The sequence below is a fragment of the Triticum dicoccoides genome, chromosome 7A (genome assembly GCF_002162155.2).
Source record: "Triticum dicoccoides isolate Atlit2015 ecotype Zavitan chromosome 7A, WEW_v2.0, whole genome shotgun sequence".
NCBI lineage: Eukaryota > Viridiplantae > Streptophyta > Magnoliopsida > Poales > Poaceae > Triticum > Triticum dicoccoides.
Window position 1 is genome coordinate 476,263,486 of NC_041392.1, and position 6,000 is coordinate 476,269,485.

A 6,000-nucleotide genomic window follows, 5' to 3' on the forward strand; every position below is an offset into this window, starting at 1 on the left:
GAAATACGTGCAAACAAAGCAAATTTCAAATTGACCGGATGAAATTCATTACATTTCGAGAACTTTTCCTATAAACTGGATGAAATTCATTAAATATTTCGCACAAACCGTACTAAAACCTACTGTAAACCTAATCTAAACGATCTTCGGGCCACGACCACCATGTACGACAATGAACCCGAGAAAGCCGGCCATTGCCTTTGCCTCCTCCTTATCCGCCTCGATAACCTCCTCCTCCGGAGCACAAGGTTATGAAGATTTCTGCCTCCACGTCGCCATCAAGCGGCTAATCGGCCGCCGATTTTTATCCCACCAAGCTTGGCGTCGACTGAGTGGAGGAGCGGTGGCCTTCCTAGGACCAGAGCGGTGGCGACCTACCGTGTACTACTCTTCCTCGCTGCCGGTTGCGCCCGCGCATGTGCGCCGGCTTCATGCTCGTGGCAGCGGAGGGCGGCCGGGCAGAGCCGGCGATCTCCTTCGTCTGCTCCTACGACAGTACATCCAAGAGAGCTTTGGAGCGCGCCCGGAGTGGAGCCACCAATGTCCTTCGTCTGCTCCTGCGACAGTACGTCCAAGAGATCTTTTGAGTGCCCGGAGGCCATGGTTGGACCGGTGCCAACAAAAGGAAGGGACCGGAGGAGAATGAGTGTGGGTCTTTGGCTATGGCTGGGAGCTGGGGCTCAAGTTAATATAACGGGCGAATGGCAATGAGTCGCGGTAGACGGATGGACGGCTGGCAGCGGAGTAGGTTCGTCGGCAGCCGTGGTGTCATTAACGCGGAGCAGTCGCTTGCACCGGGATGCCGCACGGGTGGTGCTCTCTCGGCCGGCGCGCTGCTGCAATGCCGGCGCCAGTGAGAGGTCTCGTCGGGCGTGAATGCGGACGCTGCTTCAGTGACTTAACCGCAGGTGCGTTGTCTCACTAACATGTGGGCCCAACAGGCATCAGGCCCGCATGTCAGTGACACACCAACTGCACCTGCAGTTAAGGATGGTGAATGCGGCATCGACGTTCTGGAGAGACGGTGATCGTTTCAGGCGGGAAGCGCTCGCTAGCGATGGAAGGGGTTTCAGTAGGCCAGGGCGGTCAGACGCTCGCGTGGTGGTAAAATGTGAACTCATGGATGACGAGCCTTTCAAGCGTATGCGGCACGTATTGACAACCAGGCGTCCATGCAACCGCTCTTATCGCCAGCTAGCATTCGATGACCACCATTAGACACCACAAAACCATACATAACTTATGAATAATGGACGAATCAATCAGACACACACTCGTGTGCAGTGGCACTATGATCGGTTGCTCACGATAGTACATACTCCGCACCATAGTACCCTCTCTAGCTAGGTTGTTTTATAGATTGTCGTTGCGATGGACGATATACATGAGCAAGGCGTCGAGTCACAAGTATGACCGTTGGTGTTGAGCCAGGTGAATACATGCTCGGTGTTCGCGGAGGCCTCCAGCAAACGTCTAAACATTAATGTCACATACGCATAATTTTGGTTTTTATTTCTTTCTTCAAGACAAGTAGGCCCGCATAGATAGATAGATAAAGAACACGAGCTGATGAGGTGCATGCAGACTATTTGACTGGTCAACCAGACAAATACGGAGCTATACGCTGAGCCAGTGACCGTATAATCACCATATCTCGTATACAATGATCAAAGTGAGCTATCAAGACAAGTTCGATGACCGCCAATGCATTTTACTCGGTAATAAATGACCAGGATTGAAGGGGAATCCAAATTTGCTTCGTCTTCTGTCCTTGAGCTCTTGACAAACCAATGCACTATACGGTTGGCTGGCCACTCCACCCTAGAGCTCTCACCAAGCGTCGTTCATGCCACCGCGCCACACACTAACCGGTAAGGCAGCGATGGCATCCCGCCGCGCCTAGTTCCTTGCCACCCACGACCGCACATAAAATGGTATGGAAGCGATGGCATCCCGCCATGCCGAGTTCATCGCCGCTCGTGACCTCACAACTATGTGGGAGGAATTTGAAGATGCCAAGGCCAAATGAGCGGTAGAGCAAGAGGCGGCCAAAGCCACACATAGGGAGCGGAAAAGTCAGAAAGCACTCAAGAAAAAAGAGGCCCGCCGCCGCAAGAAAGAAAAGGACGCACGCGCTGCTGCGGAGAGGTCGGCGGAGATCCAAGCACGGTGGGGTGTCACCGACAAAGCCGAGAAGGAGAACGACGACGTCTGGCCAGCATGTGAGAAGTAGTAGTACTGGTAGTTAGTGTGTGTGTCTGTGTCTGAGTACGAGCATGTACCAATACTAGTACTAGTTACTACTGTAGTTTTTAGAGCAAATTACCAGTACATTAGCCTAGACTAAATGGAAAAATTCCTATCCTAAGCATCAAATGTCATCTCTTTCTCTATAGGAATTGAGATGCATGTCATCTCACTTCCTATGATTTTCATATTCCTATCCTATGAACGAAAGGAGGCCTCTATTGGAGTAACTACTGTAGCTAGCAGTACTGCTGGTATAGTAGTTTTCTTCAAGAAGTGGAATTCAATGAAGTAGTGATGGTTCCTTCGTCCGAGAAACTTCAAAGTGGGAAGTGGGCCTGTGATTTGACGGCTCATTAGTCGTTGTTACTGCGGCGCGACGACCTGGGTGAGTCCCTTGGAGTTCTGCATGCATGGCAAGTGGACCAGGATGGTCGACGTCCCACATGTTGGCGAACGGAAGTATTCTTTCCGATATCGAGGAGCAAGGAAACCACGTGGTATAGTATCACTACTGATTGGTTGCAAAAAAACAGTATCACTGCCGATTTATAATCATTTTTTATTTGTGATGAATGCTAGCATTTCAACTCTTACGACGAAGGGTGCCAAACACGGCACGTGCTGGATGTCCCACACGTCAACGTAAGGAGTGGGACATGAACAGCGTGGTAGAGCCCAGCGTAAAAAAACAGCGTGGTAGAGCATCTCCACTTCTTCCACTTCTGGGTCGGAGACCACACGTAGTAGTACTTAGTGGTATGAACGATACAAAGTGCGACCTGGAGAGAAAGACACGTCTAGTTGGAAGGTCTCGTGGCATACACGTAAACAAATATAAAAGTTAATATGTGCCTCCAACTAATATAGTAGTAGTAGAGTACTTAGGCACGTACTCCATAACATCACCGTGCATTGCACGTACAACATTTAGTGGTAGTACGTAGTAAGAGACAAATGCCGCCCAAGAGTTCCCTTCTCGACCTACTTTTGGGTGTTTGGTAGAGTGTATGGAGGGTGCATGAGTCCACACTAGTTTAGCACAAATACACTAGAAGCATGCATGAAGAGAGCATGCATGAAGAGGGGTGTTGAGTTGAGCATGCATGAAGAGGGAACAACTATGCTGAGACGAGAACGCAACCAAACACACCCTATATGCCACGCATGTTCATACCATTTGTGCCTTTCTACTTCACTTACTGCGGTACATTACTCAGGTTCGTACGTCCACTCCTGGGTACATGTTCGTCTCGTAGTTCCAGTCCCACGTGTTCTTCATATAGATGGAACGATCCTTGCATAACACGTGCACCTTGATGCTAGATGTCTCGCGTGTTGGCAAAAGGATGAACAAGGCTCACGTAAAAAAATAGAGTGGAAGAACATAGATTCCGGACGACCGAGAAGGAGCAAGGAACCTCGTGGTGGAGCGTCTGCACTCATAATATTTAATATTATTCAGCGATATAAAATTAACCAATCATCTCCACACTAGACTGGAAGAGTACGAAACACGGCAGCCCAGTGTAGCTACATCATACTAGTACATGGCTAACCCACGCTATCACCATATTTCTTGGCTTCCGTGCGACACCTATCTCTAGTAATCCAGCAGCCTGTATCGCTTCTCCCTCCTCGTCTCTATCAAAAGTGCGGCGGGCTGGCGTTTCTGCCGTCTATTGAGGTCGGTTAACTATCACATGTTAGTGACATGCCAAGAGCATTCTAAAAAAATCCCTTTCACGTTCCGTTTTCAAAAAGAATAAAATCCTTTCGAGTACGAATTTGCATGTATGCTTTGAGCAACTTGCATGTCCTATACTGCTCCTGTTTGATACTCTAACTTAGCTAGCGGTTAGACTAACTCATGACTAACCCTGAACTAACTGTAGCCAAAGAGGTTTTAGGGTGACAGGGTTAGATTGACAATAAATGCACTTCATGGAGAGAGAAAAGTGATTTTTCAGTGGTCCCAATGAGAACTATCTCCAGTTAGCACCTCTTGGGTGGGATAGTTTTTTTTTTGGTGGGTTCGGTGCAACTTGCTCCAATTTAAACCCTCATGCTTGGATACTTTAGGGATATTTGAGCCCCAACTAGCTCAAACTAACTCTAACACATGGATCCAAACAGGGCCTATGGCCAGTCTCGACGCGGAGCAGTCGCGTGCATCGGGAAGCGGCGCTCTCTCGACCGTCGCGCCACTTCAAAGCCGGCGCGAGTGAGAGGTCGCCTTCGCTCTGGCCGGGCATTAATGCGGCACTGATGCTCCAGGGTGATGTTGACCGTTCCACGCGGGAAGCGCGTGCTGGCAAGGGAGTATAGGTTTTGAACCGTTTCAGGTGTAGTACTGGTAGTTTGCAAAACTACTCAATTATTGCACTCAGTTTCCTAAGAAATTGTGGTAAAAAACGTTACTCCACAACCCGCTTCCCTTCTCCTTCCTCTTCCACCACCCGCACACATCCCCGGGAAGCGACCGGTCAACCCTTATATAGGAGTGCTAGCACAAAAAGATGCATGCATGACCACTAAAATTTCCATATTAAAGTGTTGCTCTGGCGGGAGTATGGCGTATGTTGTTACCTTCGGCCGACCCATGGCTACCGGGCGACGGTGACCAGAGAAGAGGCGGCGGGAGGGGAATGAATGCAGCTACTGTTTGGGTTCGCCTTCCGGCTTAAATAAATGCGCAGCATCACGTGTACCCGCGGGTGCACAAATTGTAACATACGTGTCTGCTTAAGTGGGCGTCACGTAACTGGTGTGTGTGTGTGAGAGAGACTCTGAGAGACAGAGTGCGTGCGTGCGACTCTACTCTTCGGACATGTACTCAACCTTTTGCATCGGGATATAAGTATAATGGTATTTACTTTAGCTAGTGATTTACGTGGCCATGTTAACGTGGTTGTGTCAAAAAAATGTCACTTCCTGCTCGTGATTTGCGTTATATAATTACAAGCAAGATTGTCGTGCGTTGCACGGAACATCAATATGCATTTTTTTACAGAACACCTGTTGTGATTGACCCGTGCAGGAGTAATCCCATGTGTAAAAACTAATGATATCTTGAGAATTTTATCGTAAAACTGGTATCTCGAGAATGTCATCAAAAAAATGAAAGATGAGAGATAAGGCGAGGAGGAGTGGAGCGTGGTGGTGACTGGTGGTCGGAATGGGCGGAGGCATGGGGATGGATGGCGCCGGCAGGCGGCAGCGGCCACCGTGCATGCTACATTGTTCCAGACAATTATTCCTTTTTTAATTGCTGAGCAATGAGGTTGCGGGAGATAATGATGTGGAGAGAGGTGTGGGTATCTTTTGTAAAATTATCATAGTTTGCTTTCTATCCTCAGATATAGATCATACGGTTTGTATCACAAGATGGCAGGCACACCATCACCGCTAACTCGTTTTTTATAAGGGTATAGATGATAAGTTTGCTGACTACTAAAGTAAAGTGGAATTTGTCCATGTTATGCAAGTAAATAAAGGTGATTGTTTATCATACGTGTAAGGTTGGATGAAGGGTGGTAGGAACAAATGCTCCGCCTAGAGCATGTGTGTGTGAGATGGAGTCTTAGTGTGTGTGCGGGGTGTGTGTGTGTGAGAGAGAGAGAGAGGAGAGAGAGAGATGGAGTCTTAGTTTGTGTGTGTGTGAGAGAGAGAGAGAGATGGAGTCTTAGTTTGTGTGTGTGTGTGAGAGAGAGAGATGGAGTCTTAGTGTGTGGGGGGTCGTGCGTGTGTGCA